This window comes from Hippocampus zosterae, chromosome 12 (genome assembly GCF_025434085.1).
Source record: "Hippocampus zosterae strain Florida chromosome 12, ASM2543408v3, whole genome shotgun sequence".
NCBI classification, from domain to species: Eukaryota; Metazoa; Chordata; class Actinopteri; order Syngnathiformes; family Syngnathidae; genus Hippocampus; species Hippocampus zosterae.
Genome location: NC_067462.1, coordinates 22,287,989 through 22,303,858, shown reverse-complemented (window position 1 = coordinate 22,303,858; position 15,870 = coordinate 22,287,989). Strand labels below are relative to the sequence as shown.

Below are 15,870 nucleotides of genomic sequence, written 5' to 3'. Positions count from 1 at the left end.
AGATCAGATGGATTTTGATCCGTATGGATGTAGCGCCACTGTTCTGGTTTGGTGAACTTCCTGATTCGCTGCACCCGATTGTAGACGTATACGTAGAACCGTCTGGTCTGGTTGTTTATGTACCCTAATACGACTCTACTATCGGTGTAAAACTGCATAGAGTCGATGTTAACGTCCAGCTCGTTTTTCATTAGCTCTGCCATTTCCACAGCTAGAATGGCAGCACAAAGTTCAAGTCTGGGTATAGTGTGGACAGTAGGAGGGGCCAACTTAGCTTTTCCGAGTACAAACCCGACATGACATTCTTCATTGCTGTCGATGATCCTGAGGTAGACCACAGCAGCGATAGCTTTCACTGAAGCGTCGGAGAAAACGTGGAGCTCTTTCCTCTGAGCGGTTGACAGAGACATAGCGTATGCTCTCGGCATCTTGATATCTTGTAGATGCTGTATTGACTCTTTCTACATCTTCCATTCCGCTTCCTTCTCATCCGGTAGAGGGGTATCCCAGTCGAGAGTTTCATTACAGGTGAGTTCTCTCAGCAGGAACTTCCCCGGAATGACGACTGGCGCAACAAGGCCAAGGGGGTCAAACAAACTGTTCACCATGGCTAAAGCACCTCTGCGGGTGTAGGGCTTCTCTGTAGCTGTCATTTTGAAGTTGAAGACGTCCTGTTTGAGCTCCCAGCTGAGACCGAGGCTGCGCTGGATAAGGTCGGAGCTGTCATCGAAATCCAAGTTGTCTAGTCCCTTTGCATGATCTTCAGGAGGAAAACCTAGCACCTCTGGGCAGTTCGATGATATTTTATGGAGTCTCAGGTTGGAAGCAGCCAGCATTCCCTGGGTCTTTGTCAGTAGGTTGACTGCTGCTGCAGCTGATGGGAGTGATGTCAAACCATCGTCGACATAGAAATTGCGTTCCACAAAGTCTTTAGCCTCCTTCCCGTATTCATCTCCTCCGTGTTTGGCTGCTTGATGAAGACCGTAAATGGCTACGGCTGGAGAGGGTGAGTTGCCAAAGACATGAACCTTCATGCAATACTCGACAATCTCCTGGTTGGGGTCGTTCTCCTTAAACCACAGGAACCGCAAGAAGTCTCTGTTGTCTTCACGAATGACAAAGCTGTGAAACATCTGTTCGATGTCGGCTATGATGGCAACTTCCTCTCGTTTGAAGCGCAGCAAGACTCCCAACAAGCTGTTATTCAGATCAGGAGCGGTGAGAAGCACGTCATTCAGGGAGACGCCTTGATGTTGAGAGCTAGAATCAAAGACGACCCTGATCTTGTCCAGTTTCTGCGGGTGGTAGATGCCGAAAATTGGCAAATACCAGCACTCACTGTCCTCTTGAAGTGGTGGAGCTAACTCAGCGTGGTCACGATCAAAGATGTTTTGCATGAATGAGACGAAGTCTGCTTGCATCTTCGGCTTTCTGACCAAAGTCCGGCGGAGGGAGTTGAGTCTGCTGAGAGCTTGTTCTCTATTGTTTGGGAGTTGCCGACGAGGGGACGGGAAGGGGAGGGGCGCAACCCAGCTGTTAGTTTCATCCATTACCATCTCCTTGTCCATGAACTGTAGAAACATTCGATCTTCGATGGAGAGCCCTACTTTGTCGTCATCCTTGGTGGTTTGGAAGATTGTACTGCCGAGACTGCAGTCATTGAAGACTTGGGTGTCTTGACGAAGGTTGAGCTGCGATGTCGATTGCTGGCATTCGGGGCCGAACCTTTCCTTTACTTGGAGCTGGTTGGGGCATGGAGTGAGAAGAGACGGTCTACCATTCTACAGTATGTTGGTGCGGTAAGACGTCACAGATGAAGGTTTGTGGGCGGACCCGAGACACACATCTCCAACGACGACCCATCCCAGGTCAAGCCGTTGGGCGAAGGGGGCATTGAGGGGACCGTTGCGCTGTTCCCTAACTTTATGGACCTGGAGAACATCGCGTCCCAGAAGGATCAGTATCTGTGCATTAGGATCCAGGCGAGGGATCATGCTAGTGATGGACTTCAAATGGCGGCGGTGTTGAGCGACCTCAGGAGTGGGAATTTCGGAGCGGTCGTCTGGCATATGATTACACTCAATTAGCGTTGGAAGCATCACCTTTGTCTGTCCGTCCAGAGACTCAGCGAGGAAACCTGTTATTCTTCTCCCGGACGTTTCCGTAATTCCTGCACATGTACGGAGTGTGTATGGGGAGTCTGTACCGTTGACTTGGAAGAGGTTGAAGAACTCCGATCTGGCTAGAGATCTGTTACTCTGCTCGTCCAAGACGATGTAGACGTTGGTAGCTCTATCGGGGTGTGCCTTGGGGTAGACCTTCGCCAGGCAGATCTTGGAACAGGACCGGAGGCGTTGCCCTTTGCCGCAGACCTCTGTGCACTTAGAGGTGACATCAGCTTCAGGCGTTTTCTCATCTCTCTCCCCGCCATGCTGTGGGGAGGGTTCCTTGTTCTCGATGTCCCAAGGTGGAGGGCCAGGATGGAGCGCCGTCACGTGGTTCTCACTTTCACACTCAGTACATTTCAGCGTTGCGTTTCAGTTCTTTGCCTGGTGAGTTGTGAAGGAGCAGCACTTGAAGCAGACACCATTCTGCTTCAGGTAGGCTTTGCGTTCTTCGAGTGGCTTGCTCCTAAACCCCCTGCATTCCTTGAGTGGATGGGGTTTCTGATGAATGGGGCATTGTTTACCTATGTCAATTTTACCTTCTGAACTGTCTGACTGTAAAACTGGGCTGTTGGGTGGGATGTCCGTCTTGTGAGTAGCAACGTGTCTTTTGACGAATCTTTGTCCTCTTTCGGGTGGCTCGAGCTTCAGAGATTTCTCAGGAACAGGCTGGAGTGAGAAGCTGGGATCGTTTCTTCTGCGGGTTCGTTGCAGATGAACTCCGTGAAGTACGTGAAGGGAGGTGTCACGTAGCAAGGTGGTGGTGGACCACAAAAAGCAGGCAGGAGGGAGGAGCGGGGTGTATTTGAAGAATTGTATTTAAAACAAAGAAAACTAAATCCAAAACACACAAAGTCCAAAGTATCAAACAAAAACCATGAATAAATCTAAAACATAACAATGAACTAAACATGATAGAAAACAAGAGATAACAGCAACACACATGACAGTAGCGAAAAGCAACAATGACCCGACACCGAGTGTTCGGGCAGGAGTCCTTTTATACAACTAATTACCAAATGACCAACAGGTCTGCAGCTGCCAGGGGAGCCCTACAGTGCCACCTGTTGGTCCCTAAACCGAATCATGACAGTACCCCTCCCTCAAGGGACGGATCCCAGACGTCCCAAAGTTGTCCAAAAGTTTGCCTCGCCGGGGAACAGGAACTAAAAGCGACGGCAATCCTTGCCTCGCCGCAAAACAGGAACAAATGCGACGGCGACCTTTGCCTCGCCGAAATTCAGGAACGATAAGCGACGGTGACTTTCACCTCGCCAGGGAACAGGAACAAAAGCGACGGCAATCCTTTTGGCTGGGCGTGGCCTGACGTGGACGGACCTTGACGTAACGGGGAACAAGGAACAGCCGGACGTGAACAGGGGCTCGGCCTGACGTGCGCGTGGACGTGGCACGGCTCGTCGTCGATGTGAATGTGACTCAACTCCAACAGACACCTGACGAGCCTCGGCTCAACGTAGACATGGACGGGGGTCGGCCCACCGTAGACGCGGCTTGACGAGACGAAACAGGACAGCCGCATCACCAGCGCTGCCTGAAAGGTGAAAGGGGTGTCGTCCGCAGACGCGCTCCGCCAGGCACTTGGTGAAACAGGGACCAATCCGTAGTACCTGCGGGGTCCAGGTGGTCGGTTCATTCTGTCACGTAGCAAGGTGGTGGTGGACCCCAAAAAGCAGGCAGGAGGGAGGAGCGGGGTGTATTTGAAGAATTGTATTTAAAACAAAGAAAACTAAATCCAAAACACACAAAGTCCAAAGTATCAAACAAAAACCATGACTAAATCTAAAACATAACAATGAACTAAACATGACAGAAAACAAGACCAATGACCCGACACCGAGTGTTCGGGCAGGAGTCCTTTTATACAACTAATTACCAAATGACCAACAGGTGTGCAGCTGCCGGGGGAGCCCTACAGTGCCACCTGTTGGTCCCTAAACCGAATCATGACAGGAGGAAAAGAAACACCGTGCTGCTCTTTGTACAGGGAGCCTTTCTTGGAGGCCGTGCGGGAGGTACGAGAGCCCAGACAAGTAGCCGTCAGCCTTGGCAGCGTTTAACTCTTGCAGCAGGTCTCCCAGTTCTCTTAGCTTCGAGACGTGTGGGAAATCTTAGGAAAACACTCTCAACCTTTCAAAGAGGGCAGCCTCTATCATTTCGGGTGTGCCTCTTGGCATACAAGAGTGCTCTCTATTGTGGGACTAGCGATGTGAACGGAACGGATTCTTCTAACATGCTCGGAGGACTCTTTTCCTAGCCAATTAGTTAACAGGTCGAGCTCCTCGCTGGCGGTAAGGTTCAGTTCTACAATTGCGTTGAGAAAAGAGGACTTCCATGACCAATAGCTTTTTGGGCGATCGTCGAATTGGAGACCAAAGTTCACAAGTCCTTGGCGCATTAAGTATCTCGCAATGTCGCTTATGCCTGTGGTGTCGACAGGATGTGCTTGCGGTGGGGCTTGTAGTGTAGAAGTCTGTCTTGCAAAGGACAGCTCAGATGGGTAGAGTTGAGCGGGGCGTTAGTTCCATACTACTGGCTTTGAACTCATTGGCTGACGTATTGGAGCTGCTGGCGTTGACCGTGCGCAGTGCTGCACTGTAGCTGTGGGTGCTGGTATTTTAGGTCGTGGTGCCGGAGCTTCAGACGTTGGCCTGGCAGGTATAAGGTTGTCATCAGATGGATGAAGGGTTTGCGGTGGATACAGAGAAAGCTCTGGTGGCTCCTCAAAGTCTGTTTGGAGCTGGGTGACAGTCACGTATACGTTGTGGGCTGAGGCTCACTTCAGAGTGTCGAGGTCTCCTACTTCCTTCGCAACTCTCGAGCTCAGCCGCTTCTTCTAGGATTCTAGCCTCTGAGGTGGCTGCCGCTACCTCCATTTGGTGTGCCAATTTTGTGAGCTCAACTGCTAACTGGGCTTCTTTCATCTTTAGTTCTGCCTCGCGCTGTGCGTAGAGAGCTCTCATGCGCGCCGCTTCAACTTTGGCGCGGGCCCTGGCAGCTGCTCTGCTGGCAGAAGATGAGTTGGATCCAGTCGATGCAGATCGGAGGGACGCAGTATCGAGTGCGGGCATCAGAGTTTCGAGGGCCTGCTCTTGTCCCGTGACTCCATAGTTGTTGAATACTGAGCCGTTGTCTGTCATTGTAAACTGTTTTGTAGTTGTATTGCCCGCCGTGAAGACGTCTTTTTACTATTCTGTCCTACTTGTCCGTGTCCGAAACTTGAACAGATAGGCTGATATAAGCTTGGAACAGAAATAACCAAAATATGCACGGTTAGCATTGAAAATAGCCGCAACTAGCATGCAGTAGCCCATATGCTAATATGGATATCCCAAGTGCTAATGTAGCATAGCAAAAACGGACGGAAAATCGTTCTTAATATTGCACATTTCCAATGCTAGAACTGAAGCAACGGTTTGGTAGACATCATGAAAGTGCAGTCTAAACAGGGTTCAATTTACAGATGATGCTTTCCAAGGCATATACTCAAGAAGAAAACGAGAAACGATGACAACCGCTATCACGAAACCATAAGGTCTTCACTGGACTAGGTACTTCCGGTTTGTGTTGCCAAAATTAAAGTGCCGTAGAATCTAACCAAAAATGCAACATGACAAGGTACTTCCGGTTTGTTTTGCCAAAATTAAAGTCCCCTCGAATCTAACTACAAACGGAACATGACATGTTGTGTTTTTAAAATGTAAAATAAGCAGCAAAATCCACCCGTTATTAGCAAGGAGTGGCCATTTTGCCATTTTCTGTCAACTAAAAAGGACATCACAGTTGCTCAGGGCTCAGGTAACGACCAATCACAGCGCCGGACTTGGGCACCCCAGTTTACGTGAAGCTGATGGCAATGTAGCGTTGACATTTGTTGCAGTGACCTTGGAGCCTAAAAAGTCATACATCTGAAATCCTCTGTCTTTATAGCACTGACAGTCTCCTTGGGGATTAACACTGCAGATCTAAAGCTGCGTTCACACTGCAAGAAGATCAAATCAGCTTCCTCAAATACATTTTTCATGGCTGACTGTCCACACAGTTTTTATCAATTTCCCAAATTAGATTTAGTGCTGTTCAGACTGGGCCACATTTTGACACAGCTGACAGGTTGCTGTATCGACAAAGTCAGAACGGAGGCGTCCTCAAGTCAAGCATGCGTGGTGTTCGACGATATTTAATTGCGACAGAAGCAACACACAAAATACTTTCATTGCTGGACATATCATCGAGCTTTGCCTGACTGGCACGATCTCCCCACAGATCGACAAGGGACTGCTGTTTTCAATTTCTTCAATGTGCTCCATTATATTCCGCTCTGCACTTACACTGGCATGCTTGGCTTTGGCACATTGATTCTTGCGTCATGAAGAGTGACGTCACGGACAATCAACGGATTTGTGTACTTGGGGCTGCTCAGACTGAGATGCATCCTGTCCAAATCGGATCTGAAAGTACCTCCTAAATGTGATTTCAATCAGTCTTGCAAAAATCTGATTTGATGTGCTTTGTGGCTGTTTAGACTACAAAAGAGCCATCCAGTTTCAATCTGGATGGCCTTAAAATCGGATTAAGGCCTAAATTCTCAATTATGGTTTAGTCGATGTATCTGCTGTGACCCACATCCAATATCACCCACCGTCTTGTATTTAAAAGCCCTTTTCTTAAGTTTTTGATTTAGGGCAGGTCATGGGATAGTCAATCTGCCATAGCCATATTGCAATTTTGGAAAACAACAATGATATTAATGTTCTTAAGAATGACAAAGATTTAAAAAGATATGTTTTTACTAAATTGCTGTTCCCATAGTAAATGCATAACCAAAACACACTTTTGTCTCGCACTAAAACACTGTTGTCTACTTTGACATGAGTGCAGTGCCGACCAGCCTCAGGAGAATGACTCAGCCATGCAGGTTTTTTGCTTCTTTCGGCTGTTGGCCAACACCGATTGCAAGTTGGAAAGGGGACAGTTTATCAGAGCCTGCTCTGGTTTACAGAGAGATTTATTGGCGATTAAAAAAAAAAACTGAACATGAAAATGGGACTCTGATGTTTTCCACATTCCCTAATGTTTCCATGACTAAGAGACAAAATGGTTGGAGACTATAAATTACACCTTTTTTAAATTAGGCTTGACTTGAAGACTCATCTTAAATATTGGAGAGCCAGAAGTCAGGTGTGTGTCAGCTCACAAAGGGCAAGTGAACAAAAGGCTACTATGCCACTCTTGACTGGGAGTTGCTTTACTTGGCATGTTGCCAAACCTGTGTTTGTGTGTGCTTGCGCACGTGTATTTGTGTGTCTAGTAGTGTGACAATATAATAAAGTTACATTTTTAGAGGAAAGTGCAGCCTCTTATTATATTTATTTTAGCATCATCACTTCTGTAAATACTTCAATTTGGCGCCATGAACTTTATGGTTTGTATTGCTCTTTTAAACATAAAACAAGCGAAGCAACATAGAAATTTGCAATGCTACCGAAACTTTGTGACGCACAAGCGTCTTTTAGTGAGTGCGTCATATCAAAGCAAGCAGTCAAGTGGCTCGGAATGTTAGTCTCAACAGGAATCCAAGTCACAAATGCACTTGTGATGCATGTAACTTTTAAGGAGTAGTACACACTGCACTTGTTGTACTTCTAAGTCTATGGACTCTTATACAGTACCTTTATTTGATTTGTGGATGGCTGTTTTTTTTTTTAAATAATACAGAAAATAACATGTTAAAAACTAAAGATAATGTAAAAACTTAAACGAAGCATTTTCGACAAAACTAAAAACAAACACAACCACATTGACAACTAATTAAAACAAAATTTAAAAAACCAAAACTCAAATGAAATACAAACTAATTCAAATGAAAATTCCAAAACTATTATAAGCCTTGCACACAAGAAATAAATTCAGACAAAGACAATGGCTTTGTCTGAAATGCCCCCCGCCACCCCTCCACACACACAAATAAACAAATAAATTAATAAATAAAAAGGTACCCAATATGCACCTCAGCCTGTTTTAACTTTGGCATAAAATTAACTTGGGTAATTTTCATTACTGCTTGCCAAACAATTTTGAAGCAATAGAGCAAAATGTCGACGTGGTGGGTCAATTTAATTTTTTCCGGCTGGCAAAACAAACAATGGCTTCAAACATCTTTAATCATGAGGTTATGACATAGTCTGAGTTCACGCTTCAGAACATCAGTATCTGCCTCATGATTTGAATGGAAATTTGTGCATTCTACGGATACTACAATGGGTCAGTTTCAGCAGTCTAGCGAAAAGCGCCACTACAATGGGCCACTATTTTTTTCCCCAAACTTTGACCCCTGCAGCTTTTAATGCTATGCAGTTTATTTATGTATTTTTATTGACGGGCGTCCAGGCGGGAATTAATTTACCCAAACTCTCATCACATCTGACCAATGAAATTACCAAACGAGTCATAGTGCACCAATGAAACTGTACAAGACAGACCTGACACTGAATATTAGCCATTTGCGGTTACACATGCATGTAGGAAGAGCAAGCTACCTGAAGAGAGAAATGCTGAAGTCTGTAGCGGTGTGAGAATGTTTAAGTCCCTCTCCCACTGAGCGGCGAACACTTGCGAGTGCTTAAGAAGGTCAGCAATCTTATGTACTCATCAGAGTTTGTTCAATGCCGCAAATAAATGTTTACCAAACGGTCACCAGACGTCCACTTGTACTTTTCTTGGTGCGGGGCAATTTTCAACATGTCCAAAAATTCCTTGCAACAAGAAAACCCCTTAAAACTGTTGGCAAATCTTGAGCAAACCTTTGCGAGCTTGAACAAAACCTGACATTAAAATGCATGTTTCTCCCTTTGTTGACAGTTGCAAATGTTCGCCGCTCACAGTGGAATCGGGCCTTTGGAGCAATTGAGAGAGAAAAGAAGAATCTGGCGTCGGATTTACCGTATTGGCCCGAATATACGACTGGCCTAATTATAAGACGAGAGATTCAAGTTTGAAAAAAAAATTTTGAACACCAAATTAATTTTATACAGAAAATAATTACCGTATTTTCACGACTATAAGGCGCCATTAAAAGTCTCAAATTTTCTCCATAATGGACAGGACGCCTTATAATGCGGAGCATCTAGTGCAGGGGTGCCCATTAGGTAGATCCTGATCTACCGGTAGATCTAAGAAAGGTCCCAAGTAGATACGAGGAGTGTCGAGGAGAAAAAAAACAAACAACCATTTGTGTGTCTTTGTACATGTTAATAATATATTTTTTGTGTTAATTTACACTGCACCCTAATCATCTTATCAGTCTCATTTTCACCAAAAAATATTTAAAAATAAAATAAAGCAGGTAAATCTTGAATTTACGGTGGCGCGTGATTACGTCACCGGAAGTTGTTAGCTCTCAGCAGTCTGCAATTGCAGCTTGTGATCAGAACTGTTGCGCTCTATCTTTTATTGTCATTATTCTCATTCAGTTTGCTTCGTGTACAATTCACAGAGGGCACGAGCAAAGAATAGGAATCTAGGAGGGCCCAGGGAAGCACTTTAAAACGGTACGTGTGAGCTACGATAGTTAACAGGCTGCAAAAGTGCGTTGCATGCCTCAATTTCAGGCTGTTTCTCATCAGGGCGTGCGTGTGCGCGTGTGTGTGCGTACGGGCGCGCGCGCGTGCCGGTAAGGGTAGATCCCGGGAGGTTAGTTGATCGAAAAGTAGATCTTCGATCCAAAAAGTTTGAGCACCCCTGGTCTAGTGTATGCGCCGAGTTACAAAACCTGACTGAGAACACTTCTGACCGGCACGCTGTTTATACAGAGAAAAGGTGACAGGCATGCGGAAGTCCGTCAATGAGTGAAGGGTGGGCGTGTAAGAGGACGCTAAAGGCAGGTCCCTAGCAGGTACCAGTCGCCAATGAGTGAAGGGTGGGCGTGTAAGACAACGCTTAAGACATGTCCCTAGCACGTACCAGTCGCCAATGAGTGAAGGGTGGGCGTGTAAGAGGACGCTAAAGGCACGCCCCTAGCAGGTACCAGTAGCCAATGAGTGAAGGGTGAGCGTGTAAGAGGACGCTAAAGGCACGCCCCTAGCATGTACCAGTCACCAATGAGTGAAGGGTGAGCGTGTAAGAGGACGCTAAAGGCACGCCCCTAGCATGTCGTATGTTTAAGATGGCGTATGTTTTACCATGCCTGGCTGCGCCCAATAATACAGTGTGTTTTGTGTATAAGATAAGATAAGATAAGATAAGATAAGATAAGATAAGATATCCTTTATTTGTCCCGCAATGGGGAAATTTACAGTCAGAGTTCAGAAAGGAAAACACTGGGTAGGGAGAGGGAAAAAAACCCACGCTCGAACTATCCTCTTCGGAGGATAATTTAAGTCCAGGATAACAAAAGACCCAAGCACATAAATAAGCATATGACAGTTACAACAAGTCACAAGACATAACATGTAATGAGAGGGCGGATGGATGGGAAGGGGAGGGGAGGGGGGGGGGCGACCGCAACGCAGCTTAACTGACCAGCTGCACGGTCAACCGAGCGCTCTGCAGATACAGTAAATATTCTCTAGTACGGACTCGTGTTTGCGCTGTCCAACAGAAATTCCTCATTTGGGAAATGAGCATGGTACATGTCCTTTATGAACCTGCAAGTATGTTGACAAAATGCACGTGTAACAACACAATCAATAAAATACAAAAATATATTGTCCAAAAACTGTTTATATCACAAAAACTGCAATACAGGTATATCCCCAAAAAGAAATCACAACAGTAAAATATGTACAGTATTTTAATGTTTATTTTTTCTGTCTTGGGAAAAAAAACATGTATTTTGGATTGTTTTGCTGGATGCATTCTTTGGTTTATGACAATATTTGCCTGCGTGTCATACAGTTTTCTTGCGAGTTGCAAGTAACTGTCCCGTTGATCACCGATGTCTGGTAATTCTTGTGCATACTGAAGGATTTTTGTTGCCATTTGCAATGCTTCCTTGCTGGATGGTGGCTTGTCATCAGGAGTTGAATCGATGCCTTGTTGTTTAAAGTTTTGTAGATTTGCGTCTTTCCGACTCCAAGTGTCTGCTGGATCTTTTTAACTTTGTGTCCAGCCTCGCTCAAACGGATGCATTTCACTCGCTCCGCTCCAGTTGTTACGGTCCTTCTACGTTTCGATGCAATGATCTACACGACGTAAGTGAATAAAGTTCAAATCTTTCGCAATTACAGTAAAACGCACGCCAATAAAAACTCACTTGCACGTCGTCGTTTAGAATCTGATGATCGAAAAATGCGAAGTGAAAACTTGTTTCAGGGTTATGTATTTTCCGTCGCATCGGGTGGGCGTTGCGTGTATTTAAGCTGCCACGGCATTACATCTCCATCGGGGTCAAGTAGAGAGCCTTCACGCGTGTACCTACAAGTACCGGCGACCCTGTTAATCTCCCAAACCCACGGGGGAGACCAATCTCTACACCACGCACAGTACTGAATAATTGGGGTGGTAAAAGGATAAACCCTCAGCCCCAATTATGTCAAACTTCAAGATGGTCAGTTTCAATGCTGAAGGAATTTCATCAACAAAAGACGAAATTCTCTCCAACCTCAAAGCTGACATATTATGCCTACAAGAGACCCACAAGGACTCAATACCACCTAAAATCCCAGGCATGCCCCTAGTCGTCCACCATGCTAGCCCTGTTTATTGAAGTGCCAGCTATACACGAGATCCATCGAACATCCTAAACAGCAGGGATCTCTCCGAAGAAGGGATGGAAATACTTGAAGTAGAAACAACACACATCACCATTGTGTCAGTTTACAAACCATCATTAACACCATTCATGTGGCCCAGAACCGTCAGCCAAAGAAACAAGGCCCTAGTTGCTATTGGTGATTTCAATAGCCATAACACCATCTGGGGCTACGCCCAAAATGATAAGAATGGAGAGGTCGTTGAATAATGGGCATTAAACAACAATCTGACAATCTTACATAATGCTAAAGATAAACCATCCTTCCTGAGTGCAAGATGGAAAAGAGGCTATAACCCTGATCTGGCATTTGTGTCCTCTAACATCTACACAAATTTTGAAAAATTTGTCAACGACCCAATCCCCAGATCACAACATAGACCAATCACTTTGAATGTGAGGCCAGTCATCAGGCCTCTCGACTCCAAATCAACACCCAGATTTAACTTTAGAAAGGCAAAATGGTAAGACCTCACCCTTGAACTAGATTCCAGGATCTCCACCATTGCAGCGCGAGCAGAGAACTATGAACACTTCCAAAAGCTTGTCTGGGAGGTTTCCAGGAGACACATCTCAAGAGGATGCAGAAAGACCTTCATTCCTTGCAACAGATCAAAGCAAGGAACTTTATGAGGATTATGTTCAAGCATATAATGCAGATCCATTTGATGAAAATACCATCCAACTAGGTGAATTGTTAACAGCCTCTGTTGCAAATGGAAAATGTGAATGCTGGCAAGAACTTATATGCAACACAGATATGACTCATAATAGCAAGAAGGCATGGAGCACTATAAAGAAATTTAATACAGAAAAGAACATCCGAACAAGAACAGCTGCCGTTACACCGGACGAAGTGGCAAACCAACTACTACTCAATGGAAAACCACCCAATAAAGAGCGAGGAAAACTCAAAAAAATGAAATCAGAAATGGACTGCATTATGCAAGAAAGTGACTCTTTAATCGGTTCACCATGGAAGAACTCTTGGAAGCCATGAAATACCTCAAACCTGGCAAAGCAGCAGGACTTGATGGTATTACAACAGAGATAACTCAGCACTTCGGCACAAAGACCAGATCATGGATACTTGCTCTCTTCAACAACTGTGCAGCAAGTCTAAAGATCCCAAAGATATGGCGAAGAGCAAGAGTCGTGGCCCTGCTAAAACCTGGTAAAGACCCAGATAATTAAAAAAGCTATCGTCCTATTTCGCTCCTATGCACCCTCTACAAATTATATGAACGAATGATAATGGCCCGAATGTACCCTACAGTGGAACAACAACTATCGCCAGACCAGGCTGGATTTCGTCCAGGGCGATCATGCTGTAGCCAAATATTAAACCTCACTCAGTACATCGAGGATGGTTTTGAGGCCAAGCAAATTACTGGTGCAGTTTTTGTAGACCTGACTGCTGTATACGACACAGTAAAATCACAGAATCCTTCTCCTGAAACTTGCCAAAGCTGTTCATAATACAACGATTGTGAAAATCATACAATCACTGCTTACAAACAGACGCTTCTTTGTAGAAATGGATGGCAAGAAAAGTAGATACCGAACACAAAAAATGGTCTCCCACAAGGCTCTGTTCTGGCTCCAGTACTTTTTAACATCTACACAAATGACCAGCCAGAGTTTGTAAACATCCGAAGATTTATATATGCCGATGATTTGTGTATTGCCACCCAATCGCGCTCATTTGAAACCACCGAAAGGAGACTATCAGCTGCTCTTCAACACCTAACAGAGTATTATAAACAAAACTCACTTAATGCCAATCCAGGAAAGACGCAGGTGTGTGCATTCCACCTAAATAACCACCAGGCAAATAGAAAATTAAGCATCCACTGGAATAATGAGAGACTTGAGCATGTTGACTATCCCGTCTATCTTGGAGTCACATTGGATCGAACGCTCTCCTTCGCAGAACATGTAAGGAAACTCAAGTCAAAAGTTGCCACAAGAAACAACCTCTTAGCTAAACTTGCTAACTCTAACTGGGGAACAGATCCTAAAACTCTGAAAACAACAGCTCTAGTACTATGCTACTCTACTGCTGAATATTGCTCAGCAGCATGGGCAAAATCATGTCATGCTCACAAAATAGATCCTGAGCTGAACAACACATGCCGAATAATTACTGGCACACTAAAACCAACACCGCTGCCAGCACTCTACAGATTGGTGGGCATCGCACCACCACACATACGTAGAGACATTCATGCAAGGACACAAAAGCATAGTCAAGAAAATGACACAAGACACCCTTCTATGGTCATAGTGACTCAATAAGAAGACTGAAGTCCAGAAAGAGCTTTATGACTGTCCAAAGTTTAGATCCTGAGCAGTCAACAAACTACAGGCTCGAAAAATGGAGAGAATGGGACAGCTCTGCACTAAATGGTGCAAAGCCCAAACGAACATCTTCCAAGTGGAACAGCCCTCTCAAGAAAGAACTGGGTGACATTAAATAGAGCTAGAACCAGAGTAGGCAAGACTGGGAACAACACCTATAAATGGGGACTCTCACTCAGCAGTGAATGTCCGTGTGGCCACCCAATACAAACAATGGAGCACATTCTTCGGGATTGTGAACTGGGGCCCAACTGCACCGATCAAGACCTCTTAGACACTAGTGATGCTGCCAAGCAATGGACACCTCCATCCGGGTTACGGGTAGTGGAATTTCCGCTTACGCAACTTCCGGTAACATGTAATATCATAGTCAAAATGTTAATGCATACGTTTTTATTCCGGGTGAAGGATATTCCTTTCCATAGAATTCCAGGGATGGGAATATTTACTGTAATACTACGTCACAGGCGAAAAGAATCGGAGCGATGAAGATGGTGATAATAAGGATGTGTATGCGCGTTTGATTGTCCAGTTGTGTATGTGTATGCGTGTACAGGTCATAGCCGCTTCGTCAAGGTCTGCTCATGAAGACAGTCCCGGCTTATCAGTCCATGGCCGAGAAGGAGGGGGGTGATGGTGGGGCCCTAGATTCCATGCATACTTCCATCTAGGGTAAAGGGCCAGATAGCGTTGTTTGTTTTGGAGGGACGGCCACCAACAATTTCAGACAGCCTTGAGTCCGTGGCCTGTATCTCTTCACTGGCGCCGATCAGCCAAATCCGCAATCTTTCCGTGGCGCATATTCCAACTTCTCCAGGTTGTTGTCGATCGTACGGAGTCGCTCCAAAACCGCATCAATATTGCGGTTGAGCTCAGTCACCGCTTGAGTCTGAGTGTTGGACATTCGTGCCAAACCATCCAGAATGACCGGCAGCTTCTTCACTTCCAATAAAGCCGCTCCCGTCGGTTGAATTTTGCGATAGAACAGAAAGCTACCAACACCAAACAGCAGCATACCTGTTATCAAAAGGCCAATGATGTCTTCCACATCCTCAACGGACAGTATTGACAGGCACACCATTCTCCACTTTCGCCATGGATCAAGGGCGTATCCGGCAGCAATGTCCCCGGGGGGCAAGCAGGCTCCCCAATGCCCGCTCTTGTTCGCCCGTTATGCGAAATCATTTTCTCTGCTCCAGCCTCGCAAAGACATTCACTACAACGAAGTCTTATCCAACAGCGACCTTGACTACTTCATTACAAAAAGGGCAACAGCAACCACAACACTGGTTTACATAGTGAACGATGTTTATTTCGGTCACAGCTGCGAGTTTCCTGGACTCAACATACTCATAGCTGCTGTGCCATTGGCTTACCGAGCATCATCCTGGCCTCCGATTGGCAAAGAGGGACCTCACTGTCTATGTGTGTAGATACTGAAGCTAGATCCGTAGCATCCGATTAGCTGCTCAGAGTAAATTGCTTATGGCTCGACGGACATTCAAATAAACGAACGTTTCCTCGAATGCTTTACTTGTTATCATGCTAAAAACACCAATGTTATGTCCAAGGACCGGC

At 45.5% G+C, this 15,870-nt stretch overlaps 1 protein-coding gene across 1 annotated transcript in view; it reads right to left on the bottom strand.

The window, feature by feature from the left end:
• The window catches only part of LOC127612042 (aryl hydrocarbon receptor-like), a 146,200-nt gene that overhangs the window by 115,320 nt on the left and 15,010 nt on the right, over positions 1 to 15,870 (bottom strand). The window lies entirely within an intron of this gene.